This window comes from Grus americana, chromosome 1, assembly GCF_028858705.1.
Source record: "Grus americana isolate bGruAme1 chromosome 1, bGruAme1.mat, whole genome shotgun sequence".
NCBI classification, from domain to species: Eukaryota; Metazoa; Chordata; class Aves; order Gruiformes; family Gruidae; genus Grus; species Grus americana.
This window is the reverse complement of record NC_072852.1, coordinates 10,759,410-10,785,427: the sequence shown is the minus strand read 5'-3', so window position 1 is coordinate 10,785,427 and position 26,018 is coordinate 10,759,410. Positions and strand designations below refer to the sequence as shown.

Genomic DNA, 26,018 nt, shown 5'->3' with positions numbered 1-26,018 from the left:
TACTAGGGGTTTTGAAAAGTTCTTTTTTAGTTTTGAAGTAAATTTAGGGTCCAGCAATGTAGATACATTAAGAAGTGGGACTGGAATGATTTTGAAATTGTATCCTATCTCCCCAATAGCTTCTTACAAATTTTGCCTTAGGAAGGGAAAAGGGATTGGTCTAGACACATATACTAAAAATAATCACCTCAGCCATTACAGAATACAGCCATAGAAAGACTTTAGCACAGTTTAATAAGGGAAGTAAAAAGAATATTAACCAACTTGACTCTTCTGTCTCTGCAGGCAAGCACAGCACTTTAGCAAGCATTAACTGCTATTAATTAAAAATTGAATTTCTTCTGAAATAAATGCTACTTCACTCAGATAAGAAGTCAACAAGATTAATTTTAATTAGAAGTTTAAAAATCACTATTTTCTCTGATTAGTCTAATATGCTGTCAACAAATCATAAAAGTTTTTAAAAAGTGTTGACAATCCTCTTTTGCTGCTCCCCGGTTACCTAACCTTAGCAAATCACAATAATCAACACATCATTTGTCATGGATCTTTAAAGAAACATTCACTACCTTTTCAAGTGCCATTTAAGCTCTTTTCATCCTCTTCATCTAAATTCCATCAACTTTTTCATGTTTCAGATTTCAGTAAATGCAATTTAATTTTGTTTTCAGCTTCCCGTGGCCATTTCCCAAACCCATGTTGTGCCAACAAATCAAAGAAACTAATTTTCTCTTGCTCAGTGTGTACTGACAATCAAAGACAAATTAATAATCTACAGTAGGTCTAGCTGGCTATTAATTTATATTGTAAATTCAGTGCAATACCACTGTTATTTCCCCCTCCCAAACGGAAATAGCAATCACAGATGGTGAAGCAGTCACAGATGGTCACTGGTATTGGGGAAGAGCTAATAATAGCACACCCATTACAAGGTCTATAATACTTTATGGTTGCTGATGAATACATCCCAGTGTCAGCTTATATGTACTCTTATAAAAAAAAAAAAAAAGTATCTTGTTTTTATATCTTTGTCTACATACAAAGAAGCTCAGACTAATAGACACTACAAGATGTACCACTTGCTTTTTCAAAAGCATTGATAATCTCTAGTTCTCAGCTGCTATTCTTACAAAAGGCAAATCTTGATTTTATTTTTACATTGGGATAAGAAAAAATAAATATGATATTTTAGTACTGTGATAAAATGTGTGGGTTTTTTTTTCTTCCTGGATATTCTCATCATCAGTTATGTTAGCATGCTACCCAGGAACTGCGTTAATAGATTTAAGGGAAGTTCAAGTGCAGTTTTCTGGCAGATAACTTTAGAGTGGTTGTTAAACTTAGGTTTTGCATTTCCTTTGAATTCATTAACTAGCAAGGAAAAAAGACAAGCTAGGGCTGATCTTCACTAAATTCGTCTCTTTATCACAAAGAATTGGGAGTGGAAAGGAGTAATTGTGCTGTCTAGCTCTACCCCTGTATTTTTGGTCCCTGTAACACATTTATAATGTTATGCTCATTCTAGGTTTAAAGCATCCAAAGGAAAGATGAGGCAGAAACCTTCAAGAGACTACTCTGCAGCCAAATTAAAAACACCTATCAAATACAGGCAGGCATTCTTAGGCCTTACAATTAGTAGTTAAAGGTTAGGTTAGATGTTATATTTTATCACTTTTTCCATCTTCTTCATTCTAACCCATTTACTTCTAGCTGTCTACTATCACTCTCACTAATTTTTAAAAATCCTTCTGTGTTTAGCAAATGATCACTAGAAATGCTGACTGTAAATCTCAAGAACTAGAAGTAAATGATTCTGCTTCTTGTTTCACCACAAAACCTTATAAATGTTATCACTTTATTGCTGACCCACATATATGTAGAGAATTTCACAGTACTCTGGATCATCCCTTCACGATGGACACAATGATAATAAGATCTGCTTCTGAGGCAAAGCTAACCTTGCTAAAATAAGTCCAAAGCTTGTACTTGAGATAAAGCTACAGATATGTTCTGCCCAATACTACAGATTAAAGAACTGAGGAAGAAACAATCTTCTCCCCCCCCAATTCTGAAGCTTAGCAATGTTTTGATAATAAAGACAGGAGAAGAATGCACTCCTCAGCCTTGCAGTGACAAGATAACATCACAGTGAGGAATTCAAAACACTGAGCTGAAGGTTGCGTGCAAACAGATTTAGCAAAAACTTCCTTTTCTGCCTTGCCAATACACATTAGTCTTGACGTGCTTTACCTCCTGAGTTTAAACTTTTAGAAGTCATCTGGACAAAGCCTTGTGAACCCTGTTAAATTGTGTGGTGACTTTGGAATAATTCCTTTGAGATGACCATCATATCCCTTGTGTATCTTTGTGAAAATACTTTTTTTCTACCTATTTTTGTCTCTTCCAATTTGATGGCATTGCTGATGAGGTCAGGAAGACTTGGACCCACTACAAGAATCAGTCAAGCACTAGGAAATACTCATACGTTCCGCTGCTTTTTATCTCTTTTAAAGAAATAGTTTACTTTGGGGGACCGAATGGCTCAGGAGATCTGTGATGAATTTCTACCTCTAAATAGTGTGTTTGATTCTCTTTATTCAATCTTTCTCCTCCTCTTCTCAACTGAATTTGTTTGAATATGATATGGTGCTGTTCTTGCATCTTCCTCTCTCTACATTCATCTAGCCATGTTTGGACATTAGCTTCATTTGCTCAAAGAACTCAGCTTTGTATCACACGGGCATACAACTTTTATAAACTTCTTGCATGTTTTGGATTTCAGTAGCAAATATGTCACCCTCATTATTCATTGTTCTTTTAACATTTTCTGTGATCACAGCACAAACAAACTTCTTCTTCTATCCTCTTTAGAGCTGACAAAATAGACCTGTATTTATATTATTTTTTGGTATAAGTAGGGACAAATCCTGAAAATAATGTATATAATATGTATACTTATATGCTTATGAACAAACCAATCACAACCATAATGACAGGATCCTCACTAGGGCTGGCCACCACTAGATTGTCTATGTAATATACACAGTGATGTTAGACTACCTACAGTCTGTGATGCTATGGAAAAGCAAAGGTAAAGTGGGTCATAGCTGAAGCTACTCCTCTGCCACAATCTTCTGAAGACTCAACAGCACGGTGGAAAGCCTGTTCTGCACCCTAGAGGAACAAAACCTTACTCTCTGCAGGCTAAGATATCCTGAAGCATCTGATGTTGACTTGCAACAGACTTGAACTGTCAGCAGAAAGTTGGTTATACCTTGATTACCAGAAAACCAATGCAAATAATATTTTTTCCTCTTCAAACAAGGACTATGAAGTCAATAAGTTTGCTCAGCAAATTCATGACTAGCATCAGTTCCAGAGATGCATGCTGATGCAAATAAAATTAGTGGGAATAAATCATTTGCATCTAGAAAAGATATTTTGCAGTGGAGAGCTCCAGGGAGACCTTATTGAGGCCTTCCAATACATGAAGGGGCCTACAAGAAAGCTGGAGAGGGACTGTTTACAAGGGCATGGAGTGATAGGACAAGGGGGAATGGCTTTAAGCAGAAGAAGGGTAGATTTGGATTAGATTTTAGGAAGAAATTCTTGACTGTGAGGGTGCTGAGGCACTGGAACAGGTTGCCCAGAGAAGCTGTGGATACCCCATCCCTGGAAGTGTTCAAGGCCAGGTTGGATGGGGCTTTGGGCAATGTGGTCTAGTGGACGGTGTCCCTGCCCACAGCAGGGGGGTTGGAACTAGATGATCTTTGAGGTCCCTTCCAATCCAAACCATTCTATGATCCTATGATTCTGTGATACTCTCCCATTCTGAAAAGAGGACTCTTTAGGTGGTGACCAATGCCAGTTATGAAGGCAGTGGTGGAATGGAAGGTGAAGCCTGTGCTGTAGCTCTCTGTGTTCCTTCTCTCACATCTGGGATTTTTCATATATCAGAAAAACTCCCCAAAGGTAACCCCTCCAAATCCCCAAAACACACAGTAAAAACTGCAATTGTAATGATGTTGTTCTACTTATAAAGGATTGGTATGTGTTACTCGGTATTACGGTATGTGCTCTTCACCGTTAGAAATGCATCAGTAGGAACAGTTAAAAATTTTGGCAATTCATTATTTTAAACATTTAATTTAATTCAAAGAATCTATGACAATCAGTTATCATTCATTAAAGACCTTTTAGTAATTTAACAGTATCTTTAAAATTGCTTGTAAATGGAACCTAATACCAAAAGATGCTAATATAATACCTAATATTATATTACTTCCTTGTAAGTATGGAATCCTTAACTGCATCTTCTTGTAGGATGTACACAGAGATATTGGGCAATGCTTTGTAGCTTGTCCTGTGCAAAGTAATGGCTTCTTATGTAAGTTTTTGTGGACCCTTCTGGACTTAATATTATGTGGTAACCACTGACTAGATGGGACCAACTTTGTTAACCCTTGGCAACAAACATTAGGGCAAGAATATTGAGAAACTTCTCTCCACTGGATAAGGCTGACATGGGGTCACTTTTATGGCATGAAGAACCACAGAGTGTGGGAATCCACCCCTGAAGCCAACAGGTAAAGGGAAGAAGATGAATTGTGTTAGGAAAATATATGAAAAAAAATATATGGAAAATATATGAAAACATGTATTTATAAAAGCTAGTCTCATCATCAGTGCTGAGAATGGAGTAATAAATGCTCTGAACAAATTCTAACCATCAGTAAAACTCTATCAGCCCACCTGCACTGCTTTGCTCGTGTGCCGCTGCTGGCAAGGGGAGTGGAAGATGAATGTGATGAGCTGAATTTGGCCTTGTGTATGGGAGGGAAATACTCTGCTTCATGAGCAATATACTAGAGCTTTCCTTTAATTTAACTCTTGTCTTTTTCTTTTCTGCAAGTATTTTGCTCTGGGGACTGAGCAGTCAGACAGAAAACTAGTTTCTAAATCACTATACAAGCAGCACTGAGATGCCAGTCAGTCTGATTTTCTCAAGTTTTTTTTTTTTTTCCCCACTCCTTTGGAGGCTCTGTAAAGATAAATTTTTCTTCTGTTAAAACCAATATAAATTTTTTAGCCTATTCCAAAACAATAAGCATTTTTCAGAGGTTTTTTGCCTTCATTCACGTCAGAGTCACTCATTCCTCAGATGAGCACTTCTATACTTTCCATCCTCTTGCTCCTTTTATTTTCTCTGTGAAATTGTTTGAAATTGCCATTTCCACTTCAAATGCAAGGGGAACAGTGCAGTGCACTTCCTAACAGCTGACGTGACATGAAACAGCAACTTCTTTCCTCAGTTAAACACATAAAAGGCCATATGCTTCTTTTGATCTTGGGGGGAGAAAGGAGAAATTGAATGCAAATTTGATATGCAAACTACAGACAGATGTGGCCCTTACACAGTGATTTTCAAAGGGATCTAAACCTACATTTCAACTACTTTATGTGAGTAGGCGTAACAGTTGTTCTCAGTCGTTTGCCTAAACTAGGTAGTTTTACGTAGACTAACTGATTTGTGACTCATTTGGAACAGGACATGACAACTTTTGCATATAAGGGCAATGGGGCAATTCCCTCCTCAATTTATACTGGCAAAAAATAGGAACAGCAGAAATACATCAGTGGAAAATCAGATTGTGAGAAGAATGAAATCCAATGTTTTGAAACACTGAATTTAAATATTGTAACTGGAACAATACTCCATATGTGTGCATTTAACTGATTTTAGACAACATACACATTATTCACAAGCTTATGTTTTCATTTCCTCAGCTTATATCTACAAACAATATCTGTTCGCTTTTTCTGCTCACTGAAGACACAGCAGTCTCTTTACCCATTTCCCTTAGTACAATTCAATACTGTTTGTTAATTTTTTTTCTTCCATAGCTTAAGCCTTATACAAAAGGGAAACATTTCTGGCTACCTCATACAGTAACATTATCTTCAAAACTCACCTGAAAACAATTATTTTCTTTTTTATTCTTCATTTCTTTTTGCCTCTGCTATTCTTTGCTCTTTATCTTTGTAATCATATTACTTATCTTTGCAAACTGTTCTAGAATACAAGCTTATATAAGCTATATATAAGAGATTCGCTGTCCAATTATATTAAATGTATACAGAATTACATGTATCTCAGTTACTTTACAATGGGGAAAAAAATCTCTGGCAGATTGCTTCAGACAATGGGCACCTATCAAGTTAACAGAGTCAAATTGTCAGAGTTGCACACTGTTTCTGCATTGAAATCTCTGCACCAAATGTGCTCAATATTTTTCCCACTATTCGATCTCCGAAAAAGAAAAAAAAAAAGGAAAAAAAGGGAAAAGGAAGAGGAAGGTGGAAGGGGGAAAGGACAGGAGAAGGGGAAAACCCTAACCTCTAAACAGAAGAATGTGGTCAGAATTTCTTCTCTGAATGACAAATACAGATTTCATTCTTTGCTATAAACTGCTTGAAAATATTGTAGGAAATATATAGCTGCTATGTAGGCAAAACCTACTGATGCTTTACTAAATGTTTGTCTTTACATGCTTTGTACTAAAATATGTTAAATATTCTTAAGTATTTTATTTATATATCAGTACATTCAGAACTATCTTTCACAAAAAAAGAGTACTATTCTCCCACTGCTACAATATTGTGGTTTTAGTACCAACTCCAGTTAGTACTCTGAGTGCTATAGTACTACATCCTAGGCCAGGACTAAAGCCTGAATCTGAAAAAGAATCCAGAATCAATAATTTTGTCTGTGAATTAAAATATTTCCCGATTTGTAAATTACTCGAGAATTTTAAGAAGATAGTCCAATTTTTGTTTAAAAGAAATAAGGATCCAAGTTAATGGATTTATCTAGATTCTATCCTCCTCATGACTCATGAAAGTTTCTGAAGAGGAGGCTTCTGAAGCATATTCTGTTTTGACAACCCAAAAGATTATGAAATAAATGTCAAAAGAGAGGATAAGGTATATGGAACTCTGTGTAATGCATAACAGCAAGTTGGACAAGAGAAAGATTCACTATCTAGAGAAACCCTACTGGCAAAGCTAGAATTGCTATGAGGTAGGTGCTTAACAAGATTAAGACAAAGTCTGTAGATTCATGGTGACTATGTACTATACTAGTACATACATTAATCAATTATCACTTCTTTTTTTCCTCTATTATTTCACTGACAATCTAAGAGGCATGTTACATAAATATAGACCTGTACATGCTCAGAACTTCTCAGTCTAATCTGCGAAAAGTTATCAAACGTTCTATAAAGTGGATGGACCATTTGACGCTTGTGCTTGGATAAGATACAAATATTGTTTGCACACTGCACCCTGTCTCCAGCACAGCCTGGTTTTGGATGTAACTAACTAATGACACTGAACTGTACCTCAATAATATGTTCTGATACATTGGCAATGTGATTCTGCTATTGGTAATTCAAAACAGTTATATTAAAGGATATTGTACCAAAGTATTAATTGTTAACTTTGGGATTAGTTGATCATGAAGCTATTTGTGGCAGTTGAAAAAGACATCAGTCATCTTCATCTTGATATGACAAAGTGCTTGGAATAAATCTTTTTGCACACAATGCAACATCCTTAGCATGGGCTCATTCACTCATAGTAGTTAATAATACCCTGTTTCTCATCATGCAACACGCGAATCATTATATATCGTTCCCCTCAGTCAGAATAATGAATTTTATTTGAAACTCAGATCTCATGTATGGAAAATTTTACTGTATTATAAAGAGTCTTTTCCCAGTCAACGAGAACATACTTTAAATTCTCTTCCTTTGCAATCTGAGAAACCTGGCCAGAAAATACTGGTGAGAAAAATTCAGAACAGTTTATACTTATCAGTAGGATATGCATATGCTGAATTAACACCATCTGTTTTCAACTGATATCAGACTACTTTGCAAACTTTCAGCTACAATTAACAAGAAAAAAACCCACCACCAAAACCCCCTCTATCTCGGAAAGAAAGAAAATATTAATCTTGTTCTACAGGAAAAAAACAAACAAACAAAAAAGGTGTGAGAAAATCTTGGCTTTTTCTGCCTCTCCTTCACTACTGGCTTCCTCCAAAGAATGGTAGCTGATGAGACTCCACATGCTGCTCCACAGCCCTTGTTTATTCGCAAGAGTGAGAATTCATCTGCCCAAGCGCAGACACAATGTACAGAGCTAATCTGAGCTAGTCCTCCAGACTACTGAACTGAAAGAAAGTGCAATTTGTCTTCAGCTCACTCCATAATCACACTTGTTTCTCTTCCCGACTGTGGAAACAGCTGCAGGTAACACAGACGTCACCTGTAAATGTCTCAAGACAGAGGAGGTCAGTCCCACTCCTAGCAACTGCAGCAGTTTTAATTCCTGCTTTTGGCTCCTCATGTGGTATCTGTTTTGTAGCAGAGCATTAACTCTTTTCTCGGTGCAGGAATTTCGCCACCTCTGCGATTCTTCAGAAATGACACCTCTCGTGAGCAATCAAAGACTCAGAGCTTGGCTCAAGTTTGATTGTTCGAGCTGTATTTATTTTATTCTGCACTCATGATGCTTTGCTTCCCTGGTCTACGATTAAAGGTGGCAGAGTGAGCAGAGCCCTGATTAATCACTTTCTCTGAAATGTGGTTCATGCTGGGGAACAATGGCCATGTAACTCCTGCAGTAAGGCATGGACCAGACAAACTCACCAAGTGCCTATCTGCTTCATTCAGGCCTTTCTATAAGCATCTCAGCTAAGCCTTCTCTCTGTCTTTTCTGCACAGCCTTGACTTCATCCATACCACTGTGCACCTGCAGAACAGCCTGCATCAAATTTTTCTCCCCCTCTATCCAGAAGTGCCTTAAAATTTACCAGTGCAACACATTCTGTGATAAAAAAATACACTTCTTACTCTGCTTTGGTACCAGGAATAGCCCTGTAAGGCTTTTCAAGTTCTGTAAGGACCAACAGCCCTTCAAGGTGGTTACACAGTGGTCAAAATCCCAGCATTACGCACTATTAGGATAGGATAGGATAGGATAGGATAGGATAGGATAGGATAGGATAGGATAGGAAAGAAAAGAGTAACGGAAGGCAGAACAGAAACAAAAGGAGGTTTGTGAATCTCCCCTTGGCTGCTGATGCCCAGCTTCCAGGCCTCACTCCATTCCAACAGCTCACCAGCCTTCTGGTCTACAGCAAATTCTGCATCATCCCCTCTGCCTCAGATGGACAAGTTACTTTCTCCATCAGCTCAGGCTGTGAGTCCATTCCCCTCTCTTCTCTGCAGTTTCTCAGTGTCTCCCTGAACTTCTGCCTGAAACTTTTTTGTTTCCCCTCTCCCTCCTCCACCCCTCTTTTTTGGAAGCGTGAGAACTCCCCCTAAAATATGCTCAGTTGCTCTCAGGGCAGGAGCAATATCTCTCTCTCTCTCTCCAGAAGCTTCCAGCCAACCCAATCCTCTCCCTTTTTAAAGGAATGTAACTGAACCTGACAACAAACACACAGAATAGATTGTCTGCCACAGATGGCTAAACTTATGAAGTGTGAAAACTACTCACAGTATGTCCAGATTTTCCATTACACTTTTCCTACAGCAAGGAAGAGTACTAGCCAGACCACACAAACCCCCATACTCCTGTTCTTATTCACATATAAGAATGGCATTTCCAGTTTGATATAAACCCAGTTCCAAGTGACACAAGTTAATCAAAACCAAATTAACTCCTCCTCCCACCCCACCCCAAACTTTCAAAAAGCCAACTTTTCGAAGAAGGCATTGATACTTGAATAACCATCTACAGAAGTTTGCTATACTGATACAAAACAGAATATCTTCTCATGGAAGAAAAGCAGCTTTCACTATGTTATCTGTTTAAATTTATACCTCCTTTATTTCAAAGGAAAAAACCAAAAGTCTTTCAAAAGGCATGAAATCATTTTTTTCAAAGTTTACTTTTTTTCCCCTGTTTTTCTTGTATATGTATGCTACAGTCTATTGATATTACACCAGATTTAATCCATGGAGCTGGGAAAGAAAAATGGCAAATGTCTCATTATTTGAGAGTATTTAAAACCAGACTGGACACCAGGAGCAGCTCTTCACAAAGAAATCCAGTCAAGGCAATCAACACAGTCTTGATTAGCCTAAATGTGAATAAAACTGGGAGAAAGTTCTGATTTTTAGAACCACCTCCATCTTTTCTTTTTCAATATAAATGGATATAATTTTAATACATGGTTATTTTAGCAATTATGACTAACACTGAAATCTAGATTCATTTTCAGAAGAGGAAGTGTTCCACTCCTGGATATATTCAATCAGAGGACAGCCTTGCAGGCAATGTGATATTTAATCAAACTCTGTAGGGCTGGGGAAGAAGAAAGCAGTAACCTTTAACGAATTTTCTTCCTACTATTTTAACAGCAATTATACTATTTTAGAATCATGACTTTCCTCTTCCCATTTCTGCTTACTGTGACAAGCAGGACAGGAAGATAGAAATTTGGCAAGCTTACTTTTATACTAATGAAGTTCAAATATAAAGAAAAGGCAGCAGAAAAAACAGAAGTTAGTGTGAAAGATGTGCCATTTACAGTTTCTAAACCTATATTTATATATAAAAAAAGGACAAACAGAACTTAAACCAACTGCGATGTTTCAAGACACCATATAAAAATGTGTTTGACCTGGAATCTAGGATATACGTTCACTGCAGACACAAAAAGAAAAAGGTTCTTTTTTTCCCCTCATTTTCAGAGCCCTATTATTCTTGTTCCAAATCATTCTTTGTCCACCACTGCCATAGGTCAAAATAAATCTAAATAAAAGCTACTTGATGTCATGCATATGGACTATACCAATTACCCTAAACATGCATTGCACAGTGAGTTTTACTATCGAAATACAGGAAATTAACAGTAAAAGATGTTTACAGGATGAATACACATTTGGGTTGATTCTCTTTTCTGTTGTTTTTATGTGTTCTCACTGTTTTAAAATTTCTAGTGACACTACTGAGTCTGAAGTTGATCTTACAGAGTAAATCCAGAATTTATAAAGAAAAGAAAATGAATGAAACCCTGAAATGTACATAATCATTCAAATGCTCATGCTAGACCAGAGGAAGAGTTATAACTGAAAAATTGTCTAGACCATCCAAACTGAATTGCTGCTGAATATACTAATGACATTTTAACTTCACTAAACACCAGGCTTTACAGAAATGTCATTCAGTGTTGTTTGGGTTCGGAATATTCATGGGAAGTCAAATGATTGCTCTGAAGTCTCAAATAGTCTGATGTGGCCTATAGCAGCCTAGGGCGCAGAGTATGGATACACCTTCTTACATATAAGAAGTGGCAGTATTTATAGGTTGAAAGCAGAACTGTTGGGTCCAAGTGTGACTTGTCAAAGACGTGCTCCCTACAGACTGAAAAAGGCAGAAGTGACTAATGGTTTTTAGCTGGCGAGGATGTCAGAAGATGTTGTAATACACATCTCCAACGCAACGAAGGTTTAAGAAAACAGCATTGCACAAAACAAGAACAGTGAAGGCTTTACAGTATCAGGATAAACAAAACAAGAACATTTGATAGTTAATATTTAGTTGAAAAACGGGAAAAAATGGCTGAGGTTCTTCTAAACCTTCATTGCACAATGCTACCACTGCATGTCACGACTCAGAAAGAAACTTTAGCCAGGGTTATCAAATACAGATGAGGATGCACCCCGATATCCCCAAGGTAAGAACCACTCTGGAAAGAAGCCTTGGCTTTTCAAAAACAGCAAGTCAAAGGATATGAAAAGCAAGAAGCACAGACTTTAAGCAGCTGGTTTCTGAAAGTCACCATTCAGTAACAGGGCATTATGGTATGTTAACAGTACTGTAGAGGTGAGGAATGCCTACCTGAAACACTAAATACCTGGATGTTAGACAGTGTTTGATGTAGAAGAATAGTTTTGGTTATCAGTTCACCTATATAAAATCTATGGCTGGCACAGTTTTTGTTTCAGTTTTTCTCATTTTGAGATAAATCTGGGTTTGTGCAAGTCCTAAGATTATTAGCTTTCAAGAGCACCTGGATCTAAATGACAAACTTAATAAAATTATTTTTATTTCATATTTTGCAAATTATTAATACTTTTTGTATTTAAGGCAACTGAAGCAACATCGTTTAGCCGAAATATTTTGACGCTGCATCAAAGTTAAGGCTTAAAGGGTCTCAGGCTTCGCAACCATTAATTCATTTGCCTCTGAGCTAAGACTGACAAAAGGTTATTGTTTAGCATCAGTCATGCACTGATTTTAGAGCCTTGGAAAGACCAGGATAGAGATCATCAAGTCATTTCCCATGATGAAGATTGCTGTTATGTAATTTCTAAGTCATTGAGGCAGGAACCTAAATGGTTTTTACTTCATTTTCAGATGACAGTATTTATAGGTACTATTTATATATAGTATAGATCTTTGATAAGTCCATAAACAAAAGTAAAGAACCTCTCTGTAAGTATTGCAGTACTTGTAATACTTGCAGAACCAGCTGTTTGTATTTCAGCAGGAACCATGAAATCCTTTAATTTTCTGATCTCTCTTCTGGTATCTGAATGAATAGTAATAATTCTAGTACATGGCTGTACGTACAGCAGACAGGAGCCAGGCTGGCTGAATAGTGATGAAAATTATCTAGCCTGACAAATCATCAATGCCATTTACCTCAGCATGCATTACCTATAAACATTAATATGGAATTCCTTATCGTGTTGTTTGAACATTACTTTCCACATAAACACTGAGTACATTTTTCTTTATCTGCTCTGCTGTCTTTCTGGAAAACACTAAATGACTTTGCATCTGACCATAGCCAACATTTTAAATCTACACTGCTTTACTGCCACAGTATTGATTCCTTCTTACAGCATTTTACAAATTATATATTAATGAAATAGAACTAAAATGCTGTAATATAATAATAATTTCAGAGTTGTAAGATGACAAAGAATTAGAAAATGGAATACATATCCAATATATTTTAGCTCAAAGTAATGTAAGAAGAACAACGCTTTTTTCAAATTTTAGAACAATTAAAACTCAGGATCAAGTGAGGAGGAACCCACTGGCACAAGGGTCTCCTCCAAAAAGCAAACCTTGAACTCTTTTAGGACTTAAAAAGACGACTCTGAAGAAGAGAGAAAAGGGGATACCGTTACTTTCTAACATGCTCATAGATCTGGGTCAGAGCATAAGATCAGCCTCTTCCATTCAAGAGAAATTTTCTTAACACCTACACTCATGTCATTAAGCCCCAAGACCACACAGTCTTCCTATGCAGCAGTTCTGATGGATAAAGAAAATGCTTTACATTTAATAGCATTAAGTAAACATTTAAAAGAAATATGTTAGCTTTCTGGGGGTAAGGACAACACCTAACCTCAGAAGTTGACTATCTCATCCTTTACTGAAAATATGAGAATTGGTCACTGTCATGGAGAAAAGGCTGAATTAGATGGACTTGGATCTGAAATTGTGTTGGAGATCCTATCCTCATGAAACTACATTCCAATTGTTGAACTGCACATGAAAAAAACCAGAAACCTGAAAACTTTCAACTTGTTCTTCAATCTATTCTTTCTGTATGACCAACTCATGAGAAACTATAAAGCATTGATTTCATTTTGCTCTTTCTCAGTTCGCCACTAAATTTCCAAACTATGTTCCAACCCTTGAATATTCTGAACTGCAGGAAAAATATTTCCAACACATTTCTTTAAAAAAGCTTTGAAGTATAATAGTAAATTATTAGTAATCCCATACCTTTCAGTTGAAAACTCACAAGTGATGATACTGAATTTCTGATAGAGGATTGGAAATATGTTGGTATTTTAAACCATTTATATGTTTCTCCCCATTACATAATTGCCACCTGTTTAGTATAATGAAGTTAAAGCATACTTTATTTCAAATTTCTATTCTTTGTGAGCAGGATACCTTTCTTGTTCTACCTTCTTTCTTAAATTACTCCTCATTCCAGTGTCTGTGTAACATAATGTATCAATATGGGAAAGATACACCCCAAAATAAGTTGCTAGAGTCTGATAAAAACAGAATCACAAATCTGATGCAAAATGAGACTTCTACAGTCCCAGCTACTCTATTAATATCTCCAGTTCAATATACACATTCAGAGCTATTCTATATATTGAACCCCTTCTGGGCTTTGAAGCAAATGGAGCTGATCACGACCGTCTGTCACTTCCCACCATTTACTTTATTGACTGTATTGTCAATACTTCCAGAACAAGTCAGACGGTTGGAAATTCTTCTCCATTAATAAAAGCCTTTTTTTTTTTTTTTTTTTCCAAAAATATTTCCAGTAGGATAAGAAGTAGAGGAAAAAACAACCCAGGCCTGGTTTTGTTCTTGGTTTGTTGTTTGGTTGGTTTTTTTCTAATTTGGATAGGAAAAAATATGTTTCAGGAGAATCACTGTCTGTTTTCTTGCCAGCTGCCAGTGCCTCATTTTTACTTTCTCTCCACAGGCAGTTAGAAAACTATCACTTTAATTTTTTTCCCTACAATACAAAACTTCTTTCTATTTTCCTGTGCAAACTTGAACTTTTCAAGAAAAAAATTCAGATTTAAAGGATATTTTCTACTAGAACATTTCCAGTGGCACTGACTATTTCAATCATTTAAATCATAGAATCATAGACTGGTTTGGGTTGGAAGGGACCTCAAAGCCCACCTAGTTCCACCCCCCCCGCCATGGGCAGGGCCACCCTCCACTAGACCACGTTGCCCAAAGCCCCGTCCAACCTGGCCTTGAACACTTCCAGGGAGCCAGGGGCAGCCACAGCTTCTCTGGACAACCTGTTCCAGTGCCTCACCATCCTCACAGGAAAGAATTTCATTCTAACATCTAATCTAAATCGACCCTCCTTCAGCTTAAACCCATTCCCCCTTGTCCTGTCACTACACTCCCTGATAAACAGTCCCTCTCCATCTTTCCTGTAGGCCCCTTCAGGTACTGGAAGGCCGCAATTAGATCTCCCCGGAGCCACCTTTTCTCCAGGCTGAACAACCTCAACTCTCTCAGCCTGTCCTCACAGGAGAGGTGCTCCAGCCCTCTGATCAGCTTCGTGGCCTCCTCTGGACTTGCTCCAACAGCTCAAATGAGCAGCCTTCCTCCCTGTTCCCCACATTCCATCTATCTGCGGGGTTCTGTTTTTTATAATAATCAGAATTGAGAAATTTTGTTTTAAAGAAAGTGCAAAAAAGCCTCCCCATATTGGAAACAGTGGAATAAGCAGTTCAGAAAAAAAAAATAAATTCTAATTTCCTCAAGGCATGATCCACATCACACTGAATTAATAGAGTGTACCATTAACTTCAGAATATTTTATATGTTATCTAGTTAATGTCTTCTACAACAAGCCCTGAGATACAAGCACAAGCCTCTATGGCTGTAAATGTTAATGGAAATACTCAGATCTGAACTTAAGTCATCATAATAGATCACAAAGGCTTCAGTGACAATGCTGGTTTAAAGTTTTTCCCTTTCTCCTATTACTCTACATTTCTCTTTTTGCATCTTCGGTTGTGCCTGTACACCAGATTAAGCTGAGAAACTGCAGTAGACACAATTTTGCTGCTGAAACCAGGATGAGGATTAATGGGGGACTAGGTCTAGTACTGTTAAGGAACTGTTAATGTGCATTATCTTGCATAAAGTGCAACATCAATATAAGACTTCCAGTTCTTTAAAAAACTTCTTTACGGCCAGTTTTGATTTTTCTACATAATACTACTTGAGTTTTATCATGAGCTGGACACATATCTCTTCTCCTGCACCCATGCCTCTTCTTTTCCCACATTTAATTTTAAAGTATCTCCTTTTGAAGTTTCTTTTTGAGCTTGACCCATTTGATGGCACTTCTCTGTGCCTCTTTTCTGATGACATTCCCATCCTTGGTGGTTAAGGTGGCAATTTGGCTGATGTAATAACACTGCCAAAAAGTGGTGTGAATATTACTGAGGTAAAAGATTCATGAAGCCAGCAAACGTGCTTTAAGGTAATGGCTCAATGGTGAAAATACAGAAGAGAAGTGACATGAAGAAACATAAAAAGGAGGAGAAAATAATACAATTATAGTAAATGATAGGAAGAAAGAGTGGGGAGAAGGACTAACAAAAGTTTGAAGAATGGATGGAGAGGCTACACAGGCTGAACAAAACAGCAACATGTGCATATCTGGTGTGAACTGGATGTGAATGACTGGGGAATTAGGAAGAAATAGAAACAGAAGTGAGGTGATCGTTTTCTTCTTCATTTATTTTCTACCTTATGCTTAACCTTCTATATTAAGCACACAAACAGGTAATTATAGAAGACAGAAAAAACTACGATCAATTTTATTATTTTCCTTTTTTTTTTCTTCAGTTATACCTTAATCATTTACCTTAAATTTTATCTGCCTTAAAATGCAGATATATTATGATGTATTTATTATTATAAAGTTAAATTAATAAAAGATATGATGTCTTATAACAAACATTGCTCCCCTGTTACTTGGATATGATATTCATGGACTATGAACAAACCTTTCTGTTTCAATAGGATTTGAAACACAGGTCTCATCTGCACAGGAAATTATTTGCTTAAACATGCTATAAGCAATCATTAGTGAGTAGTAATGGAAAACATTAGTATTTCTCCAAGACCAAGGGTCATACAACTCAAGAATCTTTAAAGAATGTGTAAAACAAAGTGGAAATAGTAGTCAAAACCATTCTAGTTCCAGAGTTACTGTTCCACAAGAAAATTGAGAGCTACTTTAACAGAGACACTTGCTTAAGAATTATTTAAAAAAAATAAAATTCTTCCAAAATAGAGGAAAAGATTACAACATTAAGATTGTAAAAATCATATTAAAGAAATTCCAAAATAAAAAAGTCATTAATGAGTGCCAACTTGAATTTGGGATGCTGCTGTAACTTAGCAGTGTCTTGGCAGTGCTCCATCCCTTATCCTTCAATGGCAGCTTCTTATTATATTTGTATAAAACACGGAAGCATTTTTATGTCCTATTTTTGAAGGAAATCCCTCATAGAGATGTTTTACAGAATACTGTCACTGGATTTTTGGGGATCTTTTTTTCCAAGTCTAGTTATCCATAACATGGGAATTTTCTAATCTATCAGTTAAAAATCTAGAATACATTTATAACAGATTTTCTCTCTATAGTTATGACAGACATTGAGGTGCTAGTATGCCAGATGTTATGTATCACCTATGCATTGCATACCTATAAACAGATACTAGTTTTTATTATGAAAGAACGATTTCTCAAAACTTCAGTGTATCAAAAACAAATCTAGAAAAAAAAAAAGGAGGAGGTTCTAGTAAAAAAAAAACAAACCCAAAAACCAAAACCACCAAAAAAACCCTCCCAAAACACCAGCAATTTTCCAAATTACTCTAGCCTAATTACTGGGTTCGATATCTTAACGGGGGGCAAAGGCAAGTGTTCCCTGAACTGTGCTACGTATTTCTTTATAAAGCTGCATAGGAAGTGCTTGAGGGAACATAATTTGCTTCTGAAGTGAAGCAGTACAGCAGTTTGAGTGTCGCTGCACTTGAGCTAATGAGAACAACGACGCTAACTAGAAGAGCAGGACTCAGATGGGAGAGGTTCCCATGCTCTACCCATCCTGTTTTATATCCACTCAAAGCATTAAAAACTTGGCTAGAGAGCCCAATGTAGGCCCAGTAAGATGGACAGGGCTTAAGGAGAGTGGCTGTTCTATGAAGAGCGGCTAAGGGCACTGAGTTTCTTTAGCTTGGAAAAAACAGCTAATGGCTGTCTTCAACTCTCACATGCAGCACTACTGAAAGGACAGACGCAGACTCTTCTAAGAGATGCACAGTGAAGGACAAAAGGCACAAGTTGCACAAGGGAAATTAAGCATTCTTCACCATTAGAGCAGTGAAGTCCCAGAACAGGATGCCCAGAGAGACAGTGAAATCTTCATCCTTGGAGATTTTCAAAATTCAACTGGACAAGCCCTCTAGTCATCTGATCTAACTTTGAAACTAGCCCACCTCTGACATGGAGGTGGGACTACATGACCTCTACATAACCTTCCCATTTGTTCGTGATCCCTTTCTCAGTCACTGGGATGGCTGAGGAGTTCAGCTAGTTAATGTTTGCAAAACATAATACAGGCACCAATATCCCAATGGATTTACTGCCAAGATGCTGTGGAAGGTGTGAAAGACCAGAGACTGCCGTATTTATTTTTATTAAATAAAAGCTTCAATGTAGGCAAGAATGTTCCATAACTGCAGTGTTGCTGAGATGAAAAATACTGTTAGTCATGTTTGCAAAATACTCTCCAGAAAAGCTATTTGCTTTTTTACATGTATTTTTTATATATATAAAATAAAAATGCTATTTTATAACATGGTCAAAACTTTTTGTTTTCTTTGGTGAGGTCTTGAGCAAAAAGATGAAAAAATGGAAAAAAGCAATAAAAATGGGTTCCTCTGCCTGGGTTACGGTTCTCTTAGGCAAGCAATGTTCAAACAGGCTGTAAGAACATAAGGACTCAGAGCAGCCTACACTACTGCTGTCAAAAGAATGACTTTTACTGCCTAAAGAAATATCTGGAGGCATTACTATAAAACTATACTACTACATCACTGATCAAATGAGCAATGGACAAAATCACTGATTCCTTTCCATTCTTCCTAGAAGACCATGATATTTCTGCTGTGGATTATAAACTAGGTATCATAAAAGGAGTATCAATATGATATGATTAACCCAGACAGTAAAATTTCAGACAAAGACAGTTATTGGTTCCAACTTTAACTCAGACAAGAAGTATAATTTTATTTCATCGTAGAATCATAGAATCACAGAATGGTTTGGGTTGGAAGGGACCTTAACGATCATCTAGTTCCAACCCCCCTGCTGCAGGCAGGGACACCCTCCACTAGAGGGTATTTCTCTGTTACGCTCTTACATAATAGATATACAGCAAAACCACAACTATCAAAGAGGTTACAGAAAATGTGCTCCATAAGCTTATGAAGTAAATATTACTTCCAAGCTATCTTATGATTTCCTGAGGCTTATGTCACTATCTTTTATTAATGCTGTACCACAATTGAAAATAAACGCTGAGTCTCAAATTCATCTTCTCTATATTAGGCTTAAATTTTACGTGGGTAACTCTCATTCTGATTCACCCTGTCCATCACCCTTCCTGACTATCTTTTCACCTCTAGCAACTGCTGACTGTCTAAATCAAGCAGTTGTCCAGACTTAGAGAAACCAGGACCATGAAACTTCTGATCTCACACACACTGAGGAAATCTCGAGTATTTAATCCTCCCTCAGGCCTTCCTCCATACTAGTTATTTAATTTCAAACCCCGCCTTTACTTTTAGTTAAGGGCTAGCCCATTTAGCCTGTTTTGCATTTATGATCCTACACCAAGGAAGAGGCTTGCCAGGCAGTTTAAGAACACCAGCAGACTTGATGCTTGAGCTGGATTCGGCATTAACAAACAGCTTGCAAAGTGAGTAAGGTGAGATAATAAAAGCTGTATTTTGATAGGAACCACTTAGATTGGATGAGAGAAGGTGTCAGAGAGAGACTGGCTGGGAAACAGAAGTACGGTTTAGCAAGGAGATTAGAGAGAAGATATGGACAGATGGAGAATGTGAAAAGAAATTGAACCGAGACCCAAATTCAGTCTGTAAGAAATGCAAGAAGTTCTGGAGGAAGAGCGCCAAAAGGCAGGCTTGCTCTGTAGCCTCATATGGAGGGAGAGGAGGAATATGAAGAGAGAAATTTCAGGCTCTGCATCAGTTTCAGAGTGATGTCTAACACACATCCTGCGACAATGCTTCAGACTCACCCCTGTATTTGGAGTTTCTAAACGGCTGACTTAAGGGACCACCGCACTGACCAAACTGGCTTCTGTTAATTCCTGTCTCATATCTTCATTCTAAATGCAGAGACTGTAAGCACTTACCATACCATTACCCGTAACGGATCCCGCTCCCTGAGCTGAACATTGCAGCAGGTAAATCACTTTCTTTGAATTTCTGAAAAAGTTTACCAGTGTTCAACTCCTTTTGGTAACAAAACTGGAAATTATTTGGAGAAACTGAACTGAGAAGATAAGCACAAAGGAGAAACTATCTCAGTCTCTCCAGGTCAGATTTGAGAACTGTTGACAGGATAGCTTCTGAAAGTCTGAATAGGTGACAACAAAGCCAATCCTCTCCTGTTAATAAGAGGTTTGTTTGCACTTTGATGCCCATCTATAGCAGCCATTCACCATAAAAGCATACTGGGAGAAAATGGAAACTATTGGAATGACTTTTTTTTTAAATGACATTTCAGTGAATTAAATGAACTTTAATTTATTTTTTTTAATTCAGCTTTAGCACCTAGAAAACAATTTAAAATCCTGACTTTAACTGAATCATAACTTTTGCTGTGCAGAATTGATAAAAGGAAACTAGCACATGAGCAAATAATCCACTGTTTTTAATGAGAGTAAAAGCAGTAAATAAGAACATAGAAGACTCTGAAGACGGCTTTCGGGGATTCACCTGACCAAAACCAGTCTCAGTCATCTATAATCTCTTTGTATTCAATAGAGAAATGGGTGGGATAAGTCACATTTTAAAGTACAAATATAAAATAAGTAGATGAACTGTTGTTCCCTTGGAATACTTCTGTCTGCAGACTAGAACAGGACTCTACAGTGACCAGCTGAGGTGGGTTTTTACACCACCAATACCTGCCATTAAACATGATTTTTCCAGTCCTTCATACCTTAAGTTGGTAGCCTATGTCCTTGTGCCAGTCAAGGAAGAAGCTAGACCTCTCTAGACTTCTGAAGATAAATGTAAAGAGAGGAAAGTAAAATGGGGAATAAATGACACTTCAGCTAAGGGACAGAAGGAACAAGACACGTGGCATTTAGGCTATTTGATTATGGACCTATTTTTTTTGTCTCAGCTTCCTATCTTTTAAATGAAATTGCAATTGACTTATTAAAGTCAAGCCTATGACAAACCCTTGTTTGACCCACTTAAAAGTGCCTTCCAGTTTGACAGTGATCAATTTGACCTAAGATATCTACTTCCAGCTGGCAGATGGAAAGTAAACTTCCATTTAAAAAAACAGTAATTGCAAAAATTTTAGTTTATCAATACATGATGTTCTGCTAGAGTAAGAAAGTAAAGTACAGTAGAATAGACTATTTTTCTCAATATCTCATACTAAAATTTGATTTTGCAGCATCAATAGGTAAACCCATATGCAGATTAAACCCGGTTTAATTGATAACTGTAAATAGTCATCGCTTATCTTAATAAATTATTTATAATATGAATTCACTGACTTAGAAAAACAATGCCTAAATAGAAGGATATTGAGGATCGGAACTGAGGTGAAGTTATTTCTAACATAGGCAAGCCTTATTAATTAAAAAAATCCAAACCTGTTAGGTGTCATTAGCCCACATTGCAATTTGAAACATTGATAGCATGAGACAATCTGGCCGAGCCAGTATTTCTAGAGATAAGAAGTAAAACTTCAGAGCTCTGGTAGATGATTTATGAAGTTAATAATGTAGTGATGAGTATTAACAACATACATCTAGCATAAATATTACCATCTACCTTAATTTCATCCTTTTATAATTTTTGGTTTTTGGGGTGATCATATGGGGTATATCTAGCTCTGTAGATATTTTTCATATTTTTTTAAAGGGAAAATGTAGGTTTAAATTTTTTATAAAATTTATTTTATATTTTATTTATATTTTACTTATATTTTAAATTTATATAAAAATAAATTTGTCTCCATGGACAAGTATGTCCCTGGAGGAAGTATGTCCAGGTATCACAATTTAATGGAGATGCACCCCTTTAAATTCTAAGGAATTGATTGCAGAAAAATTATCTCAGTACTGGCATACCCTGGACTGTTTCTAAAAAAAGCAACCCCAAAACAAAAATCAGAGAGAATTTTAAATGCACTGATTTGTGTTAAAGGCCTCATATGCAGAGGAAAGGTAACCCAGACAGTGGAGAATGAAGAGGCATACAGAACATTTTTTCACTGTTCTGAATATTTTGTTGTATTTAATTATATCTGATCATAAGTTTTGGATGTACTGTGGTTCTGGGGTTTTTTTTAGTAATCTTCATATAGGACATATGAGCTGTCATGGATTTTTGCCAATCTTGAATCACTTCCAAGCAACATTTAATCACATTTGGCTGATCAAGACAATATTTTACAAACTTAAAAATATTTTAATAAAATGATGGGGAAACGTGTTAGAATTAAAGCTTGCATTTTGTTCTGAGATGAAGTTTGGACTACTTTGACAAGAACAAATTGCTTTTCTCTAGTTAGTAGTGCACATTGCTAGAGTTTGCAGAGAGGTTTTTATGCATGCAAACTGGATTTCTTCTGCAGAAAACTAAACAGGAAGCTCAGTCCTAAGCGTATCTCAGATGTGCTCAAATCCCAGTAGGGAAAATCAATCCAAGCCAATAACTGGCTTCTTTTGAACACCACCACAGTCTACTCGCAGATATGTTAGCATTAGCTACTTTGATCTATTATTCTGCTTTTATTGTACCGAACAACGTGCTAACATAGCACAGTCTGTGCTTCCTTTCTAGAGAAGATTTTACAGACATTGGTCTTCTGCTCCTTTTGAAGAACATACGTTCGTCTGCTCCGTACAATATGATTTTCCTGTGCTTCAGTCATAGCTGCTCATAAAAAAGTGGACAGAATAAAATGCAAGAAGCCAAACTCATCAGCAGAACATGTGAAAGAAACTCTCTTTTGAGTTCAGTCAGGCAATTAGACTAGTAGAAATGTTACCCTCCTACTCCTTATTCAGACTAACTACAGTAATCCATGATGTGAGAGGAGAAGAAAGTCTGACTGAGGTAAAACAGAGCTGAAGCAGGCCAAAACTTGTGGGTCGGTATGTGCCCCTCTATCATTCTTCCATGACTGCTTGGTTCTGGTGTCTACATTTATACACTATTAATTACTTTAAAGCAGGGAACATGATATTGGCCTCTCTCCAAACCTGAAACTCAAAGTATTTCTTAAATGGATAACCAAGATAACCAATTCAGCTGGAAATGAGTGGAAAGATATTATTGTACTTTCATTCTTATTTGTCTGTTATGGAAGATAAGAGCGACAAACAGGATTTGTGGCTGGGGGTGGGGGTTTAACGTTTATATAAGCGCTGGCTTAAGAGGAAGATGGATGATTTGACAGCAGGTGAGAAAAGGCCCGAGTAACAGAAAACCTAGTTTGTCAACTCTGCCATAAATCTCATGCTTTATAAAAGATTGTTAAGGATCCCCTTTGAAAAGCAAAAGAGTGAATACTGTAATGATTTTCTATTATGCACGAATGTCCCTTGGTTGAATAGAGAAGGTGTGAAATCAACTAATTTAAAAGTATCTGGCAAGACAGACTGACCCAGTTAAATGTGCTTTAGAAAATCATGTTTATATGATATGTTGACCAAATGTAGAGTAGTCTTTCTGTTTTGAAGATCTGACAGATGGAAAAAAGATGCCTCATTTGAGTCACATAAATGTTATTCCAAAGGATTTCAAATACAGCACAGGAAGCAGTAGCTTGAAATGCTAACAGGACTCTAAACTGTAAATAATTCAGACCATTAGTGGAAAAAATAATCTTAAATCTAGCTAAAACCACATAGTTAAAGGAGAAGATAGCTAAGTCCTATTTTACTATTTACACAGAGATAAGATTGTCTGGAATTGTTTCTAGATGTGAGACAGATCCTCTTCTCAACTCATTTTCCAGTGAATTTGTTTGAAACACACAAAAAAGTGTGTGACTTGATATGCAAGCACAAAAGGAACTCGGTAGGTACATCTACACCTTCTCTGGACTGCTGGCCTAAATTCGATCTCAAAATAAAATCTCCTGTCCAGAAGCAATGAACCAGCCTCACATGTAGCTGCAGAGCACTCTTTGGGGGTGTGGGAACCTGTATTTCTAATCAGCCTATAGCTGAGTGTGTTAACACACCGCCAGGCAGACCCAGGCAGGCAGTTCACAAACTGCACGCACACCGTCTGAACCGTGCAAATCAGGCTGCTCCCAGACTGTTCTTTAAGACTGGTGTATGCATGGCCACAATGAAGGACCAGTTGTCACCAGCGCCTGAAGAAGAGTTTTATTAAACCACAGGCCACAAATGTCACTTAGAAGCAATGGAAAAAACACTTTGCACTTTAAATCTAGGTTACTCTAACATATACCAAAGAAGGTTCCTCACTCAACACCCATCTGTACTTAAACCCAAGTAGCAGCTGTTTCTGCAAGAGGTAATGGATCCTTTATATTGAAATGTAAGTTTTACAGAAAACAAAATGTTATTCCTCTTTTCTAGACTGAATGATGGGACTAAAATGGAAAATTAAAGTCAATGAATTAAGCCTTTTGCAGTTACAACCATGTGACCACTTATCTCTCAGACCACAAAACACTTCTAAATATTTCACGGTAACTGTAAGAGCTATAACAAAGTACCAACTCCTTTTAGCTGGAATTAAGCCCAGATAACAAGAAACCAGGGGAAACATCAATGTCCTGTGCTCCAACAACAGCAAAAATCTGTTACCTGAAACACTAAGAAATGAACTTACTCCCTGCTTCTGAGGAAAGTAAATCGAAATACCCAACTTCAAACCAGGCAATTATCCCTACTCTTTCTCTCTATTCATTACCCAAGCAGAACATTCCTTGCTGAAATACAACTCTGGTGATCAGCTTAGTCCTGAATAAAGAGGCAAAACATCATGGATATGATATATAGAAGGTTTTAATTCTACTGGGAACAAGTACCCTGTTTCCCCTCTTCAGTGCCCAGATGTACAGCATGTCTGACGCAGCAAAGGACAGCCCAAATCACTGCAGTCCTAACCTTCAGTTTTAAAGTTGAAAAGTTTAGAATACCATAGAAGATAAAACACAGATTAAGGTGCTTTGTTTTCATTACTTTTAAATTTATGTCATTTAAAGAAATGTACACTTTTAAAATCAGTGTAAAATCACTTCTTCTCTTACTACAGGAATGGATGAAGTCCTATAATTCTTACCTAAACAAAGACATAATCTTTTGGGATTTTGCTTGAAATCATCATCCTTTTTTACTGTAGTATATAGTTTTGAATTATATTTGCCTTACAAGTACAGCAACTCACATCAGATAAAAATTTCAAGAAAAGTCTCTGTAAACTGTCTTAACCAACAGATTGATAGAATTTTTTCAAAGTGTTGAAGCTTAAACGTCGAATTTCCACCCTGTAGCTGACAGGCTGTTGACAGATGTGTCTTTGCATTAGTTTCACTAATACAAACACTTCTGCTGAGTCTTTATGCACTGCTTAGCTATAGATGTTGTATGTGTGTGACAGTTCATGTGCAAGATCTTCTGCAATTTGCTTCAGTTTAGTGCAGCAGTCATTTTGCATCCAAAGGCAAAAGGAAGACAATTTCCATCTTTGATTACACATATGCAATGTGTACAAGTGCTGAAGTTGACTATGACTGGCATGTGACTCGATTCTGTGATGCACTGGTGTAAAGCTATTTCTTTATTAAACAAGTACTCACAATTTTTTGTTGCTGCTGAATGGATGAATTTCTATCTGCACTTCCAAACTCTACTAACACTTCCCGGTGCCCTCATGGAGACCACAGCTATGGCTTTGGACCCCATGGAATCCTACCATGCTGGACAGTCTATCAGTCAGTGCTGGGGAGCTTATTGCCACTGGGACCTCAAGTGGCACAAAACTCACAAAACAGAAAAATGAGGTACCTTTGCAAAATATCGATTCCAGATGGGTGGCTTCCACAACTTTTTTTGGTGCTGACAACCTATAGCTCACAATTTTTCCTT

General features: G+C 37.1%; 1 protein-coding gene across 9 annotated transcripts in view; it reads right to left on the bottom strand.

Annotated features, from left to right (window-relative positions):
• The window catches only part of PCLO (piccolo presynaptic cytomatrix protein), a 382,165-nt gene that overhangs the window by 159,907 nt on the left and 196,240 nt on the right, over positions 1-26,018 (bottom strand). The window lies entirely within an intron of this gene.